This window comes from Triticum aestivum, chromosome 1D (genome assembly GCF_018294505.1).
Source record: "Triticum aestivum cultivar Chinese Spring chromosome 1D, IWGSC CS RefSeq v2.1, whole genome shotgun sequence".
Taxonomy (NCBI): domain Eukaryota; kingdom Viridiplantae; phylum Streptophyta; class Magnoliopsida; order Poales; family Poaceae; genus Triticum; species Triticum aestivum.
This window is the reverse complement of record NC_057796.1, coordinates 53,247,253-53,266,407: the sequence shown is the minus strand read 5'-3', so window position 1 is coordinate 53,266,407 and position 19,155 is coordinate 53,247,253. Positions and strand designations below refer to the sequence as shown.

Below are 19,155 nucleotides of genomic sequence, written 5' to 3'. Positions count from 1 at the left end.
AAATTAGATTGAAAACACAAAATTAAAGGAAAAATAAAAAATAATACCAAAACACCCCCAAACATTTAGTACCGGTTGGTGTTACCAACCGGCACTAATGTCCTGCACGCACCCGGGCCTGGCTCGTGCCACGTGGTGGCACTTTAGCGCCGGTTCGTGATGAACCGGTACTAAAGAGGGGGGCCTTTAGTGAAGGAAATATGCCCTAGAGGCAATAATAAAGTATTATTTATTTCCTTGTATCATGATAAATGTTTATTATTCATGCTAGAATTGTATTAACCGGAAACATAATACATGTGTGAATATATAGACAAACAGAGTGTCACTAGTATGCCTCTACTTGACTAGCTCGTTAATCAAAGATGGTTATGTTTCCTAGCCATAGAAATAAGTTGTCATTTGATTAACGAGATCACCTCATTAGGAGAATGACGTGATTGACTTGACCCATTCCGTTAGCTTAGCACCCGATCGTTTAGTATGTTGCTATTGCTTTCTTCATGACTTATACATGTTCCTATGACTATGAGATTATGCAACTCCCGTTTACCGGAGGAACACTTTGTGTGCTACCAAACGTCACAACGTAAATGGGTGATTATAAAGGTGCTCTACAGGTGTCTCCAAAGGTACTTGTTGGGTTGGCGTATTTCGAGATTAGGATTTGTCACTCCAATTGTCGGAGAGGTATCTCTGGGCCCACTCGGTAATGCACATCACTATAAGCCTTGCAAGCATTGTGACTAATGAGTTAGTTGCGGGATGATGTGTTACGGAACGAGTAAAGAGACTTGCCGGTAACGAGATTGAACTAGGTATCGAGATACCGACGATCAAATCTCGGGCAAGTAACATACCGGTAACAAAGGGAACAACGTATGTTGTTATGCGGTCTGACCGATAAAGATCTTCGTAGAATATGTGGGAGCCAATATGGGCATCCAGGTCCCGCTATTGGTTATTGACCGGAGACATGTCTCGGTCATGTCTACATAGTTCTCGAACCCGTAGGGTCCGCACGCTTAACGTTACGATGACAGTTTTATTGAGTTTTGATGTACCGAAGGAGTTCGGAGTCCCGGATGAGATCGGGGATATGACAAGGAGTCTCGAAATGGTCGAGACGTAAAGATCGATATATTGGACGACTATATTCAGACTTCGGAAAGGTTCCGAGTGATTCGGGTATTTTTCGGAGTACCGGAGAGTTACGGGAGTTCGTATTGGGCCTTAATGGGCCATACGGGAAAGGAGAGAAAGGGCTCAAAAGGTGGCCGCACCCCTCCCCATGGTCTGGTCCGAATTGGACTAGGGAAGGGGGGCGCACCCTTCCTTCTTTCTCCTTCCCCCTTCCCTTCTCCTACTCCCACAAGGAAAGGAGGAGTCCTACTCCCGGTGGGAGTAGGACTCCCCCCTATGGCGCGCCTCTCCCCTTGGCCGGCTGCCTCCCCCTTGCTCCTTTATATACGGGGGCAAGGGGGCACCCCAGAGACACAACAATTGATCCTTGAGATCTCTTAGCCGTGTGCGGTGCCCCCCTCCACCATATTACACCTCGATAATACCGTTGCGGAGCTTAGGCGAAGCCCTGCGTCGGTGGAACATCATTGTCGTCACCACGCCGTCGTGCTGACGAAACTCTCCCTCAACACTCGGCTGGATCGGAGTTCGAGGGACGTCATCGAGTTGAACGTGTGTAGAACTCGGAGGTGCCGTACGTTCGGTACTTGATCGGTCAGATCGTGAAGACGTACGACTACATCAACCGCGTTGTGATAACGCTTCCGCTGTCGGTCTACGAGGGTACGTGGACAACACTCTCCCCTCTCGTTGCTATGCATCACCATGATCTTGCGTGTGCGTAGGAATTTTTTGAAATTACTACGTTCCCCAACAGTGGCATCCGAGCCAGGTTTTATGCGTTGATGCTATGCACAAGTAGAACACAAGTGAGTTGTGGGCGATATAAGTCATACTGCTTACCAGCATGTCATACTTTGGTTCAGCGGTATTGTGAGATGAAGCGGCCCGGACCGACATTACGCGTACGCTTACGCGAGACTGGTTTCACCGTTCGGAGCACTCGTTGCTTAAAGGTGACTGGCGGGTGTCTGTCTCTCTCACTTTAGTTGAACCGAGTGTGGCTACGCCCGGTCCTTGCGAAGGTTAAAACAGCACCAACTTGACAAACTATCGTTGTGGTTTTGATGCGTAGGTAAGAACGGTTCTTGCTAAGCCCGTAGCAGCCACGTAAAATATGCAACAACAAAGTAGAGGACGTCTAACTTGTTTTTGCAGGGCATGTTGTGATGTGATATGGTCAAGACATGATGTGATATAATGTGTTGTATGAGATGATCATGTTTTGTAACCGAGTTATCGGCAACTGGCAGGAGCCATATGGTTGTCGCTTTATTGTATGAGATGCAATCGCCATGTAATAGTTTTACTTTATAACTAAGCGGTAGCGATAGTCGTAAAAGCAATAAGTTGGCGAGACGACAACGATGCTACGATGGAGATCAAGGTGTCGCGCCGGTGACGATGGTGATCATGACGGTGCTTCGGAGATGGAGATCACAAGCACGGTGCTTCGGAGATGGAGATCACAAGCACAAGATGATGATGGCCATATCATATCACTTATATTGATTGCATGTGATGTTAATCCTTTATGCATCTTATCTTGCTTTGTTTGACGGTAGCATTATAAGATGATCCTTCACTAAATTATCAAAGTATAAGTGTTCTCCCTGAGTATGCACCGTTGCAAAAGTTCTTCGTGCTGAGACACCACGCGATGATCGGGTGTGATAGGCTCTACGTTCAAATACAATGGGTGCAAAACAGTTGCACACGCGGAATACTCAGGTTAAACTTGACGAGCCTAGCATATAACAGATATGGCCTCAGAACACGGAGACCGAAAGGTCGAGCGTGAATCATATAGTAGATATGATCAACATAGTGATGTTCACCATTGAAACTACTCCATCTCACGTGATGATCGGACATGGTTTAGTTGATATGGATCACGTGATCACTTAGAGGATTAGAGGGATGTCTATCTAAGTGGGAGTTCTTAAGTAATATGATTAATTGAACTTGAATTTATCATGAACTTAGTACCTGATAGTATTTTGCTTGTCTATGTTAATTGTAGATAGATGGCCCGTGCTGTTGTTCCGTTGAATTTTAATGCGTTCCTTGAGAAAGTAAAGTTGAAAGATGATGGTAGCAATTACACGGACTGGGTCCGTAACTTGAGGATTATCCTCATAGCTGCACAGAAGAATTACGTCCTGGAAGCACCGCTGGGTGTACCACCTGCGGCAGCAACTGCAGACATTGTGAATGCCTGGCAGTCGCGTGTTGATGACTACTCGATAGTTCAGTGTGCCATGCTTTACGGCTTAGAACCGGGTCTTCAATGACGTTTTGAACGTCATGGAGCATATGAGATGTTCCAGGAGTTGAAGTTAATATTTCAAGCAAATGCCCGAATTGAGAGATATGAAGTCTCCAATAAGTTCTTCAGCTGCAAGATGGAAGAGAATAGTTCTGTCAGTGAGCATATACTCAAAATGTCTGGGTATAACAATCACTTGATTCAACTGGGAGTTAATCTTTCGGATGATAGCGTTATTGACAGAATTCTTTAATCACTGCCACCAAGCTACAAGAGCTTCGTGATGAACTATAATATGCAAGGGATAAGTAAGACAATTCCCGAGCTCTTCGCAATGCTAAAGGCTGCGGAGGTAGAAATCAAAAAGGAGCATCAAGTGTTGATGGTCAATAAGACCACCAGTTTCAAGAAAAAGGGTAAAGGGAAGAAGAAAGGGAACTTCAAGAAGAACAACAAACAAGTTGCTACTCAGGAGAAGAAACCCAAGTCTGGACCTAAGCCTGAAACTGAGTGCTTCTACTGCAAGCAAACTGGTCACTGGAAGCGGAACTGCCCAAAGTATTTGGCGGATAAGAAGGATGGCAAGGTGAACAAAGGTATATGTGATATAAATGTTATTGATGTGTACCTTACTAATGCTCGCAGTAGCACCTGGGTATTTGATACTGGTTCTGTTGCTAATATTTACAACTCGAAACAGGGGCTACGGATTAAGCGAAGATTGGCTAAGGACGAGGTGACGATGCGCGTGGGAAATGGTTCCAAAGTCGATGTGATCGCGGTCGGCACACTACCTCTACATCTACCTTCGGGATTAGTTTCAGACCTAAATAATTGTTATTTGGTGCCAGCGTTGGGCATGAACATCATATCTGGATCTTGTTTGATACGAGACGGTTATTCATTTAAATCAGAGAATAATGGTTGTTCTATTTATATGAGTAATATCTTTTATGGTCATGCACCCTTGAAGAGTGGTCTATTTTTGTTGAATCTCGATAGTAATGATACACATATTCATAATATTGAGATCAAAAGATGCAGAGTTGATAATGATAGTGCAACTTATTTGTGGCACTGCCGTTTAGGTCATATCGGTGTAAAGCGCATGAAGAAACTCCATACTGATGGACTTTTGGAACCACTTGATTATGAATCACTTGGTACTTGCGAACCGTGCCTCATGGGCAAGATGACTAAAACACCGTTCTCCGGAACTATGGAGAGAGCAACAGATTTGTTGGAAATCATACATACAGATGTATGTGGTCCGATGAATGTTGAGGCTCGTGGCGAATATCGTTATTTTCTCACCTTCACAGATGATTTAAGCAGATATGGGTATATCTACTTAATCTCTATCTCTACTCTTCTCTACTACCTAAAAGAAATGTAAGGTTCGGTTTTCCCTCTTACGTCCCTTCGTTTCGTCCGCCTTCGTCCATCGTCGATTAAGTTTTTTTTTCACGCGCAATCGTCCCTGCCGAAAACGTCGGGATGCAATCCCATCTAGCACCGATCCACTCCGTCCTGACAGGCTCGACGCTGCCTCCTCCCCTCCCAAGCACCGCCGCCGCTACACACCCCATCAGAGTACACCTCCCATACTCCCTCTCTCTCTCTTGGAGCCGCCGCCGCTCCCCATCCACCCCGTGCATCGGATCGACCTTGTTCCCTCTCCTTGCAACGTGGGATATGGAAGGGGCCGCCTGTCGGGCACCAATCTGATGGGGGCGTGGTCATCTACCTCCTCCTCTCTCCCCACGTTGGTCCAGCCTGTTTTCTCTACCAGATCTGGCGGCCGCGTCGGCGAAACTGCTGGCCGGTCGTCTTCGAGTCCGCCTACCACGGCGATCCCGCAGTACAGCCTCCCCGCCTCCAAGATGTGGCCTGGACAAGGCCGTCTTCTCCTTTCCTCCGTGGCGTCCAATGAAGAGCTACACCACCGTGGCACCACATGTGTGTTGTACCTTCGCCCCGCGGCCCTTCTGTGCTGGGATGAGGCAGTGTTTGTCTGTAGCACTCCATGTCCCACATCAACATTCCTTTCTTACTTAGTGTTGTACAAGTGATGCAATCAGGATTTGCTGGTTTTTGAACATATCCCTGATGGAGTGAAAGGGACGGAAGAATTGGAAATACAATGAGGTAATATTTCTGTACAGGATAATTGCTTGAGTTTTTTCCTCTTCTCTAATCAAGTCGATTGCTGTGTTACAAGGTACGTAGATGGTTACAGGTGCAGCTACATCTGAAAATTTCATTCTTAAACGTCAAATAAAGCAACCAAATATTTAATTTGTTCCCTAATGATCATATTTGGTGTTATTTCTTTAGGATGGTGCATGGAGAACATGCTCTGTTGCCATCTTCATCCGCGAATTGGCTCCCAAATCTAAAAGGTGTGGCTGCCGAAACATGAGTCTAACAAGGCGCGGCTGCTGAACCAGGAGAACCGCAGTGAGTTTTTGATTTCTTATTTGTTCGTCAGTGAATCTATCTAGCATAGGATTACACCATACATCATTCTTCCCATCATTTATGTTCTGTAAATGAGATATGCAATTTTTCCTTGGTATCTTGGATAATGACAGTCTGGTTCTTGAAGTGCGAAAATTAAACTGATATAAGTTATTTTCTTTTTCAGGACCTGGTCACAATGAATGAGTTTGAGACAAACCTTGTGTCATGTGTTATCGCACTCAGATATCGGAGCCTTGGAGAATGTAAAAGAAATGTTAAACGGGTAGATGTTGCCCCTCTAAACTTACCTGAATTGTTCAGCAAAGGTCCGCGATTAATGGTACCCATGTACATTCAGTAGGGCGAGTTGGTCTTGCTATATTGCATTCAGGCATAGTGTTGATATTTCATCAAAAATAAGTTCAAGCATGATATTTAAGATCAATTCTGGAAGAATGACCTGACACACCTGAACATCAGAAAAACATAAGGTGACTAAAAAATACATTGAACCAAATGTGCCTGACTGAATTTTATTTGGAATCGTACGTGTTATTATTCTTTGGATGTGGCTGGCCATTGCTAGCATGCATACATGTAGCCACATCTATGTGATATGGTCAGTATATATCTATCATGAGAATAGTATCTCATGCAATCAAGTCACAATTGTTTAAATTTCAAAAAGCCAAACTGAAGAACAAGCTGAATACTGCTCCTTCCTTGCTCGCGTCGCTCCCAGGGGGGTGGCACGGGCGATAACCTAGCCGCCGCCGCCCCCACTCCCCGCTCCTTCCTCGCTCCCCTGCCGCCGCTGGGGGATGCCGACGGGCAAATCTCGCTCGGCGGACGGCGGCGGCGGGGCCTCCTCGTCGTGTGGCGTGCGGCTTCGGCCCTGGACGGAGCTCCACTCCTGGTTGCGGCTGGGCGGCGGCGGGTCCTCTCGCCGGCGCAGGTAAGCCGGGGCGGCGGCCCCGGGCAAGGTGGCGGCGCTGCTCCTTCCGACTCTCTACTGAGGGTGTTCGGGGCGGTGCTACCGCCGCGGATCTGACGACCGACGTCCGGATCTGCCGGTGGTGGCACTCTGGCGTGCTGCTGTGCCGGCTGCTGGGCGTGCTGAGTGCTGGAGTCCCCTCCCTCGGCTGGGGGAGCTGCGGTGGTGGCGGAAAGCTGCAGTTTTTGGACGGCGGCACGCCGGTGCCGCGATGGTGTTTATGCTACGGTGGCTGTGGAGATTGGTCTCCGTCCCTGTACTGGTGTGCTCATCTTCTGCTTGTTCTGTAGCAGAGGGCTGGGCTTGAGGTAGTTGTGGCTGTGGCCGGAGGCCGGAGGCGTGATGGCACGGCGTGGTGCTCCGTTGCATCATGCAGGTGGGTCTGGTGGTTGGCTGCAACGCTCCTTGCACAAATGTTGTTCTCCGGGCGAAAGTCTTGCACCTTCTCCGGTCGGTGCCGATGATGGCGGCGTTCTTGAGCGTCGCGTACCTTCTTGAAGGCCTCATCGTGGAGATACATCCATTTATTCTCACAATTGTTATGTGATTCTGGGTGAAAACCCAAGCTCTATCGGAGCGGGCGGTGGCGACATTTATGCTGTTACCTTCTTGAAGGCACCGCTTTGGAATCCTTGACCTTTGTGGGATGGTGGGTTCATGACAATTGTGCAGGTTTTGGGTCGTGGACTAGGCGGTGGAAGCTGGGGCGGCGGCTCCGGACGGTGGAAGTACGCCGAGGCGGCGGCCTCGGATGGCGATGCAACGACGGCTCTATGGGGTAGGTTCGTGGCTCTGCATGGCTTGGGCGGCGACTTGGTGCTACAAGGGTAGCGAGGTCGTCGGCCTGGTTGGACGCGGCCCGAGGGGTTGGTCTGGCAGGAAGTCGGGGCGGCGGCTCCGGATGTTTGGCACAGCGTTCGTGGTCTGCGGTCGGTCGTCTCCTGTAGCAAGGGCTACAGGGCCCTCGAACCGTGCGGCGCTATGGCTCGTGAGCGGGCGGGGGATGTCGGAGCGGCGGCTCCGGAGCTGGGGGTGTGTGTTTGTTGCGATTGTGGCCTTGTGTCGTGTGGTCGACAAGGCTTCCTTGCTTGTGCGGTTTTTCGGCTCGGTTATCCTTATAAACCGGCCACTTTGTGAGGTTTTCGATCCGGTTTCTCTTATAAACTGGATCAATTCTCTTCTTCTATAATGAAATGCCAGAGCTCCTGGCCCTCTGACGAGGTTCTGTTAAAAACAAAGTCACAATTGTTTATCCTCTTCGATTATCTTGCACTGCAGAATTGTTGTACGGAACAATTTATAGGTGGTATTCGTTATTTCTCGGTATGTATATGAACAATGATCGCACATATTCCTGTAAGCTATATTCTCTTCACATTTATGCATATTCTTGCTGAGACAGAAAAGAAAAGTAGTTGTAGTAAGTAGATATATTTCTTCCCATTTGTTTATTCTTGCTGGGAGCGAAAAACACATTAGCGACAATAAGCAGTTATGTATAAACTTCTGTCTTGCATACTGGAAATGGAAACTAATTATCATTTTTTGCTTTCTGACTTGCAATACAGAATGTGAGAGCTTATACCCCCATAAAACAAGTGTTACAAAGTCTTTCAATGGTGGTCTTGTATACCCTCATAATTATTGTTGTTGTAGTCGTCATGTATAAATAGCAAGATTCTTTTTCAGTTTTTTCTTGGCGTCGATGAGCTCAGGAGCTCGGAGGAGGCCACCATGGAGCTGATGCCACCTCGGCAAACAAAACCTGTGCAGAATGAGAACGACGAGGCGAGCCAATACTACAGAGGAGCTGGACCATAGGGAGGTCTTAATTTTAAATAGCAATCTTGGTTGCTAGCATATGTAAGGTTTGAAGTATCTATCCACCTTTTAAAATATAAGTGTCTAAATACTAAATAATGATTATAGTGATTTATGACAATCAGGTACCGTTTGGTTTAGCATACAAGTGTCTAAATACTAAATATAAGTATCTATCCACACTTCGGTTTAGCAATTAGGTACCGTTTTCTTCATCTTACTAGCTCCAGTTTGTTGCAAAGGAACTATTGACTATAGTGATTTATGACGGTGCTTCCTGGTGATTTATGATTCCTACAAGTATATAGGAATATTTCAGCTCCATCATAGGAAAAATAATCTGAAATAGAGTTTCGGTGAACTTGACTATCATGACGTGAACTTGCTTCCTTTAGTTTGAACTTGGCTATCATGGTGTTTACAATCCATTATTCATGCTTGCTTTGACACGTGTGTGTTAAATCAATGCTTATGCATCTTATTAATGTTACTCAAAATATCATGTTTGTAAGATCGGGTATATGTTCTGGTGACCTCATAACACCATTTCATAATACTCTTGTTGTGATGAAATTGTTGCTCCCGTAGCAACGCACGGGCAATTACCTAGTGAAACATAAGTCTGAAACCTTTGAAAAGTTCAAAGAATTTCAGAGTGAAGTTAAAAATCATCGTAACAAGAAAATAAAGTTTCTACGATCAGATCGTGGAGGAGAATATTTGAGTTACGAGTTTGGTCTACATTTGAAACAATGCGGAATAGTTTCGCAACTCACGCCACCCGGAACACCACAGCGTAATGGTGTGTCCGAACATCGTAATCGCACTTTACTAGATATGGTGCGATCTATGATGTCTCTTACTGATTTACCGCTATCGTTTTGGGGTTATGCTTTAGAGACGGCTGCATTCACGTTAAATAGGGCACCATCAAAATCCGTTGAGACGACGCCTTATGAACTATGGTTTGGCAAGAAACCAAAGTTGTCGTTTCTTAAAGTTTGGGGCTGCGATGCTTATGTGAAGAAACTTCAACCTGATAAGCTCGAAACCAAATCGGAGAAATGTGTCTTCATAGGATACCCAAAGGAGACTGTTGGGTATACCTTCTATCAAAGATCCGAAGGCAAAACTTTTGTTGCTAAATTCGGAAATTTTCTAGAGAAGGAGTTTCTCTCGAAAGAAGTGAGTGGGAGTAAAGTAGAACTTGATGAGGTAACTATACCTGCTCCCTTATTGGAAAGTAGTTCATCACAGAAACCAGTTTCTGAGACACCTACACCAATTAGTGAGGAAGTTAATGATGATGATCATGAAACTTCAGATCAAGTTATTACTGAACCTCGTAGATCAACCAGAGTAAGATCCGCACCAGAGTGGTATGGTAATCCTGTTCTGGAAGTTATGTTACTAGACCATGACGAACCTACGAATTATGAAGAAGCGATGGTGAGCCCAGATTCCGCAAAATGGCTTGAGGCCATGAAATCTGAGATGGGATCCATGTATGAGAACAAAGTATGGACTTTGGTTGACTTGCCCAATGATCGGCAAGCCATTGAAAATAAATGGATCTTCAAGAAGAAGACTGACGCTGATGGTAATGTTACTGTCTATAAAGCTCGACTTGTTGCGAAAGGTTTTTGACAAGTTCAAGGGATTGACTATGATGAGACCTTCTCACCCGTAGCGATGCTTAAGTCTGTCCGAATTATGTTAGCAATTGCCGCATTTTATGATTATGAAATTTGGCAAATGGATGTCAAAACTGCATTCCTGAATGGATTTCTGGAAGAAGAGTTGTATATGATGCAACCAGAAGGTTTTGTCGATCCAAAGGGAGCTAACAAAGTGTGCAAGCTCTAGCGATCCATTTATGGACTGGTGCAAGCCTCTCGGAGTTGGAATAAATGCTTTGATAGTGTGATCGAAGCATTTGGTTTTATACAGACTTTTGGAGAAGCCTGTATTTACAAGAAAGTGAGTGGGAGCTCTGTAGCATTTCTGATATTATATGTGGATGACATATTACTGATTGGAAATGATATAGAATTTCTGGATAGCATAAAGGGATACTTGAATAAGAGTTTTTCAATGAAAGACCTCGGTGAAGCTGCGTATATATTGGGCATCAAGATCTATAGAGATAGATCAAGACGCTTAATTGGACTTTCACAAAGCACATACCTTGACAAAGTTTTGAAGAAGTTCAAAATGGATCAAGCAAAGAAAGGATTCTTGCCTGTGTTGCAAGGTGTGAAGTTGAGTAAGACTCAATGCCCGACCACTGCAGAAGATAGAGAGAAGATGAAAGATGTCCCCTATGCTTCAGCCATAGGCTCTATCATGTATGCAATGCTGTGTACCAGACCTGATGTATGCCTTGCTATAAGTCTAGCAGGAAGGTACCAAAGTAATCCAGGAGTGGACCACTGGACAGCGGTCAAGAACATCCTGAAATACCTGAAAAGGACTAAGGATATGTTTCTCGTATATGGAGGTGACAAAGAGCTCATCGTAAATGGTTACGTTGATGCAAGCTTTGACACTGATCCGGACGATTCTAAATCGCAAACCGGATACGTATTTACATTGAACGGTGGAGCTGTCAGTTGGTGCAGTTTTAAACAAAGCGTCGTGGCGGGATCTACATGTGAAGCGGAGTACATAGCTGCTTCGGAAGCAGCAAATGAAGGAGTCTGGATGAAGGAGTTCATATCCGATCTAGGTGTCATACCTAGTGCATCGGGTCCTACGAAAATCTTTTGTGACAATACTGGTGCAATTGCCTTGGCAAAGGAATCCAGATTTCACAAGAGAACCAAGCACATTAAAAGACGCTTCAATTCCATCCGGGATTTAGTCCAAGTGGGAGACATAGAAATTTGCAAGATACATACGGATCTGAATGTTGCAGACCCGTTGACTAAGCCTCTTCCACGAGCAAAACATGATCAGCACCAAGGCTCCATGGGTGTAAGAATCATTACTGTGTAATCTAGATTATTGACTCTAGTGCAAGTGGGAGACTGAAGGAAATATGCCCTAGAGGCAATAATAAAGTATTATTTATTTCCTTGTATCATGATAAATGTTTATTATTCATGCTAGAATTGTATTAACCGGAAACATAGTACATGTGTGAATATATAGACAAACAGAGTGTCACTAGTATGCCTCTACTTGACTAGCTCGTTAATCAAAGATGGTTATGTTTCCTAGCCATAGACATAAGTTGTCATTTGATTAACGAGATCACCTCATTAGGAGAATGACGTGATTGACTTGACCCATTCCGTTAGCTTAGCACCCGATCGTTTAGTATGTTGCTATTGCTTTCTTCATGACTTATACATGTTCCTATGACTATGAGATTATGCAACTCCCGTTTACCGGAGGAACACTTTGTGTGCTACCAAACGTCACAACGTAAATGGGTGATTATAAAGGTGCTCTACAGGTGTCTCCAAAGGTACTTGTTGGGTTGGCGTATTTCGAGATTAGGATTTGTCACTCCAATTGTCGGAGAGGTATCTCTGGGCCCACTCGGTAATGCACATCACTATAAGCCTTGCAAGCATTGTGACTAATGAGTTAGTTGCGGGATGATGTGTTACGGAACGAGTAAAGAGACTTGCCGGTAACGAGATTGAACTAGGTATCGAGATACCGACGATCAAATCTCGGGCAAGTAACATACCGGTGACAAAGGGAACAACGTATGTTGTTATGCGGTCTAACCGATAAAGATCTTCGTAGAATATGTGGGAGCCAATATGGGCATCCAGGTCCCGCTATTGGTTATTGACCGGAGACATGTCTCGGTCATGTCTACATAGTTCTCGAACCCGTAGGGTCCGCACGCTTAACGTTACGATGACAGTTTTATTGAGTTTTGATGTACCGAAGGAGTTCGGAGTCCCGGATGAGATCGGGGATATGACGAGGAGTCTCGAAATGGTTGAGACATAAAGATCGATATATTGGACGACTATATTCGGACTTTGGAAAGGTTCCGAGTGATTCGGGTATTTTTCGGAGTACCGGAGAGTTACGGGAGTTCGTATTGGGCCTTAATGGGCCATACGGGAAAGGAGAGAAAGGGCTCAAAAGGTGGCCGCACCCCTCCCCATGGTCTGGTCCGAATTGGACTAGGGAAGGGGGGGCGCACCCTTCCTTCTTTCTCCTTCCCCCTTCCCTTCTCCTACTCCCACAAGGAAAGGAGGAGTCCTACTCCCGGTGGGAGTAGGACTCCCCCCTATGGCGCGCCTCTCCCCTTGGCCGGCTGCCTCCTCCTTGCTCCTTTATATACGGGGGCAAAGGGGCACCCCAGAGACACAACAATTGATCCTTGAGATCTCTTAGCCGTGTGCGGTGCCCCCCTCCACCATATTACACCTCGATAATACCGTTGCGGAGCTTAGGCGAAGCCCTGCGTCGGTGGAACATCATTATCGTCACCATGCCGTCGTACTGACGAAACTCTCCCTCAACACTCGGCTGGATCGGAGTTCGAGGGACGTCATCGAGCTGAACGTGTGTAGAACTCGGAGGTGCCGTACGTTCGGTACTTGATCGGTCGGATCGTGAAGACGTACGACTACATCAACCGCGTTGTGATAACGCTTCCGCTGTCGGTCTACGAGGGTACGTGGACAACACTCTCCCCTCTCGTTGCTATGCATCACCATGATCTTGCGTGTGCGTAGGAATTTTTTTGAAATTACTACGTTCCCCAACATTTAGTCCCCACTCTTTAGTGCCGGTTGTGGAACCGACACTAAAGGCCCTTACGAACCGGCGCTAAAGCCCGGTTCTGCACTAGTGAAAGTTGAACTGAAAGAAGTAACATCATAAACCATCAGTGCTTCTTCATGGAATTTGGTTACAAAAAAGTGTAAAATATGGTGTGCCTGTGAGGGTTTCGTGTTGCAAGGGTGTTATGAAGATCCAGAGACATCATCGATCTTTACTCATGGTGCGCTCTCGCCGAGTGGAGGAGGAAGACATCGTCTATATACCTAAGGATATCTATGTTATGTTCTGTTTTTATAAGGATCGTATTGTAAGGGTTGGATGACTTTAATATATGGCCTTAATCTTCTCACGGAAAAAGTTTACCAATTTGGCGTCTACTGGCATCTTGCCGAGTGGCAGCACAGCGGTTGCGTGTGCACGGAGGTGCTACTTCATCAGGTGGGCGTGGTGCTTGAAGATCCGGCACAGGCAAGGTGTTAGAATTAATGGGCTAGGCCCATAGCAATTTCTGAAATCTCAAAGCCCATGTGTAAAATGGCAAGTGGTGGTGCTAAGTTTAGTCCCACCTTGGAAGTTGAAAAAGAGTTGGACCTCTTTATATAGTGGGTTCTCTCCACCACTCTAAGTGGTGTGTGAGAAGAGAAAGGGAAAACCACACGCGCGCGCTCGCTCGCCTCGCCTGGCCTGGCCGGGCCGGGCGGGCGGCGTGGCGTGCGAGGCGAGGCGGCGCGTACATGCGACATGCGCGTGAATGGTCCGCCGAAATCCGGTCCGTCTCCTTGCAGGAGCGCAGCTTCCTTTTGCCGTTTTATTTTTATGTCTTGGCAGACAAGTTTTTGATTTCTTGTCCGGTAAGTATACGAATTAGAAACCGAGTCGGTTTGGGATTGTGGTCGCGACACAATACCGCCTCTGGTCCTAATATATATACAGCTACCGGCTGCGGCCAGAGACACACCGAAAAACACCTAGGGTTTTGCCTCATCTCACAACTTGCGCCGCCATCGTAGTCTACTCCATCCCAAACGCCGGCGTGCATCGGCGCGTGGGAGAGCAGGTCTCCGGAACCGTTCGTCTTTGCGATCCTGCACCGGGAGAGGACGAATTAGGTTTTTGGGAAGCGCTGTGCGCGACTGCTCAAATTCGTCATCACGGGTCGTCTTCCGTCCAAGTCGGGCGGTGCTACTCATCGTCGTATTCATCGCCGTCAGCAGCAGATCGTCGCCAACATCGTCATCAACACTGTCGCACCCATAATAGCTAACGATCAGTACGTCCAACATCCTCTGTTCATGTCTGTTTCTACAGCTATTGTTACGTGTTTGCTGCTGTTATGCATGTCTTGCTGTTCTTCTAGTTTGCTAGATTATTGCATGCTAGTATCTCTTCTAGTCATGAATTATTTACTGGAATTAATCATGAACTTGCCTAATATTCCAACAATCCAAAAACCTAATTATAGGCAATTTCCTGAGTTAACTATGGCTGGATTCGCTGATGCACTGAGGCCGGATAAGTTTACCGGTGTGCACTTTAAGAGGTGGCAGGTGAAGACCACGCTCTGGCTTACTGCTCTGAAAGTTTTCCACGCTAGTGTTGGTGCTCCAGAGGGAATGACCGACGAAGATCGGAGAAAATTCCAGGAAGCCAATACTATGTTTGTGGGATGCATTCTGAGTGTTCTTGCTGACCGTCTGTGTGATGTGTACATGCACATAAACGACGGAAAAATTCTGTGGGATGCACTGAATGCAAAATTCGGTGCAACAGATGCAGGCAGTGAACTGTACATCATGGAGAGTTTTCATGACTACAAGATGGTGAATAACCGTTCTGTGGTTGAACAAGCTCATGAGATACAGTGCATTGTGAAGGAACTTGAACTCCTTAAATGTGTTCTACCCGACAAATTCGTGGCTGGGTGCATGATTGCAAAGTTGCCTCCTTCATGGAGGAATTTCGCCACAACTCTGAAGCATAAGAGACAGGAGATATCAGTTGAAAATCTGATTGCATCTCTTGATGTTGAAGAAAAAGCTCGGGCTAAAGATACCACTGAAAAAGGAGGTGAGGTTCAGCCTACTGCTAACATGGTGCAGAGGTACCCACAGAACAAGAACAAAGGGAAGAACAAACCTGTTTTCAACAAGCCTACCAAGACTACTACCTTCAAGAAGAAGAAGTTCAACAAGGCTGAGCTAGAGTGCTACGCCTGTGGGAAGCCTGGACACTTTTCCAAGGAATGCCCTGAACGTGCAGACCGCAGAGGGAAAACAAGCTCCAAGACTGTCAACATGGTGACCGCTAGCAATACTGATGGGTATGGTAATTTACCTATTGTGCTTTCAGTATTTCAATCATCTTCGTGGTGGATTGATTCGGGTGCTAACGTTCATGTGTGTGCTGACATCTCCCTGTTTACTTCTTATCAGGTCGCAAGGGATTCTTCCGTCCTAATGGGGAATGGGTCACATGCTTCTGTTCGTGGCATTGGCACGGTGGATCTGAAGTTTACTTCGGGAAAGATCGTGCAACTAAGGAACGTGCAGCATGTCCCTACTATGAACAAGAATCTAGTTAGCGGCTCCCTTCTATGTCGAGATGGATTTAAGGTAGTTTTAGAGTCCAATAAAGTAATCGTGTCAAGATTTGGACAATTTATAGGAAAAGGCTATGAGTGCGGAGGCTTGTTCCGCTTTTCTCTTTCAGATTTTTGCAATAAGTCAATAAACCAAATTTGTGCTAGTGTTAATGATGATGCAAGTATTTGGCACTCTCGTTTATGTCATATTAATTTTGGTTTAATGTCTCGGCTATCCAGCATGAGTTTAATTCCGAACTTCACAGTTGCCAAAGGTTCTAAGTGCCATAGTTGTGTGCAATCTAAGCAACCTCGAAAGCCTCATAAGGCTGCCGAGGAGAGAAACTTGGCACCTCTAGAACTCATACATTCTGATCTTTGTGAGATGAATGGTGTGTTGACAAAAGGTGGAAAGAGATATTTCATGACTTTGATTGATGATGCGACTAGATTTTGCTATGTTTATTTGTTGCAAACTAAAGATGAAGCATTAGACTACTTTAAAATCTATAAAGCTGAAGTTGAAAATCAACTAGAGAGAAAGATCAAGCGTCTTAGGTCCGATCGTGGTGGAGAGTATTTTCCAAAAGTTTTTGATGAATTTTGTGAGGAACATGGTATTATTCATGAGAGGACGCCTCCCTATTCACCTCAATCAAATGGAGTGGCCGAGAGGAAAAACCGCACATTGACTGACTTGGTGAATGCCATGTTAGACACTGCTGGTTTATCTAAGGCATGGTGGGGGGAGGCTCTATTGACTTCATGTCATGTCCTGAATAGAGTTCCCAACAATAATAAAGAGAAAACCCCTTATGAGGAGTGGGTTGGGAGAAAACCATCACTTTCTTATTTGCGCACTTGGGGATGTTTGGCAAAGGTCAATATTCCTATTCCTAAGAAACGCAAACTTGGACCAAAGACAGTGGATTGTGTCTTTCTAGGGTATGCTCAACGGAGCATTGCTTATAGGTTTTTAGTGGTAAAATCTGAAGTACCTGATATGCATGTTGATACTATAATGGAATCTCGTGATGCAACATTTTTTGAGAACATATTTCCTATGAAAGATATGCATAGCATTGCTAGATTTTCTTCTGAGATAATTCCTGAATCTAGTACAACTGATGAATATTTCGAACAATCACATGAGGAAGTCCTTGAGAAGGATAACAATGAAGTTCCTAGAAGGAACAAGAGACAAAGGATTGCAAAATCCTTTGGTGATGATTTCATTGTATACCTTGTGGACGACACACCCAAGACGATTGCAGAAGCATATGCATCTCCGGATGTAGATGATTGGAAAGAAGCTGTTCATAATGAGATGGACTCAATTCTTTCTAATGGAACTTGGGAACTAACTGATAGACCATATGGTTGTAAACCTGTGGGCTGTAAGTGGGTGTTCAAAAAGAAGCTAAAGCCTGATGGTACTATTGATAAGTACAAGGCGCGGCTAGTGGCCAAGGGCTACACTCAGAAAGAAGGCGAAGATTACTTTGACACCTATTCACCCGTTGCTAGAATGACCACCATTCGAGTGTTACTTTCCTTGGCTGCCTCTTATGGTCTTATCATTCATCAAATGGATGTAAAGACAGCTTTTCTCAATGGAGAGTTGGAAGAGGAGATCTATATGGATCAGCCTGACGGGTTTGTGGTAAAGGGTGAAGAGAGAAAGGTGTGCAAGTTGTTAAAATCTTTGTATGGTCTGAAACAGGCACCTAAGCAATGGCATGAGAAGTTTGAAAGAACTCTGACTTCTGCAGGATTTGTCATTAACGAGGCTGATAGGTGTGTTTACTATCGCCATGGTGGGGGCAATAGTGTCATATTATGTTTGTATGTGGACGACATACTGATCTTTGGTACAAACATTAATGCAATTAATGAGGTCAAGTCTTTTCTATCAAAAAGTTTTGACATGAAAGATCTGGGAGAAGCCGATGTAATTCTAAACATCAAACTTATTAAGGATGAGAGTGGGATTACATTAACGCAATCTCACTATGTTGAGAAGGTCTTGAACCGATTCGGTTTTATGGATAGCAAGCCTTCTCCAACACCTTATGATCCCAGCGTGACACTCAGAAAGAACAAGAAAGAAACGAGAGATCAATTAAGATACTCTCAAATTGTCGGTTCACTCATGTACTTAGCTAGCGCTACAAGACCAGATATCTCTTTTGCTGTGAGCAAACTGAGTAGGTTCATGTCCAACCCGGGTGATGATCATTGGCATGCACTAGAAAGGGTCTTGCGCTATCTGAGAGGTACTATGAGTTACGGAATTACTTATTCAGGGCATCCTGCTGTGCTAGAAGGATATAGTGATTCAAATTGGATCTCCGATGTTGATGTACTTTACGCAACAAGTGGGTATGTATTTACTCATGGTGGTGGCGCAGTGTCATGGAGGTCTTGCAAGCAAACCATATTGACGAGGTCAACTATGGAAGCAGAATTAACTGCTTTGGACACAGCTACTGTTGAGGCAGAATGGCTGCGTGAGCTCTTGATGGACTTGCCGGTTGTTGAAAAACCTGTACCGGCTATTCTTATGAATTGTGATAACCAAACGGTTATCGCTAAAGTGAACAATTCTAAAGATAATGCAAAGTCATCAAGACACGTGAAAAGACGTTTGAAGTCTGTCAGGAAGTTGAGAAACTCCGGAGTAATAACTGTTACGTATATACAAACAGACAAAAACCTGGCAGATCCCTTTACAAAGGGACTATCACGAAATGTGATAGATATTGCATCGAGGGAGATGGGTATGAGACCCATAGATGTTACACCATAGTAGTAACCCAACCTTTGTGATCGGAGATCCCGTGAATTAGGATCTGGGAAGAACAAGCTATTGGTTAACTGAGGAGAGTAATAACTTATGATCGTCTCCAAGTGAAGATGCAAAACTCTCAGAGCTGTAAGGCTCAGATCTGTAAGGCAGGTTGGCAACATGCCTTAATGTGGTTCTATTGGCTATAATTAGCAAAGATGCTGTCCTACAGAGCAGTCTTGAAAGAACACACCTATATGAGTTCTGACTGTAAACGTCGCAGTCTATGAGATTTGGGTGATCTCTAGTAAGCTCACGAAGAGACCAGGGAGTATGAC

At 45.3% G+C, this 19,155-nt stretch overlaps 1 long non-coding RNA gene across 1 annotated transcript; it reads left to right on the top strand.

The window, feature by feature from the left end:
• Positions 1 to 4,840: 4,840 nt before the first annotated feature.
• LOC123180244 (uncharacterized) lies at positions 4,841 to 8,250 on the top strand. Its single transcript, XR_006490791.1, has 3 exons — positions 4,841 to 5,560; positions 5,750 to 5,872; positions 6,060 to 8,250. It is a non-coding gene; the product is annotated as an uncharacterized lncRNA (long non-coding RNA).
• Positions 8,251 to 19,155: the final 10,905 nt, after the last annotated feature.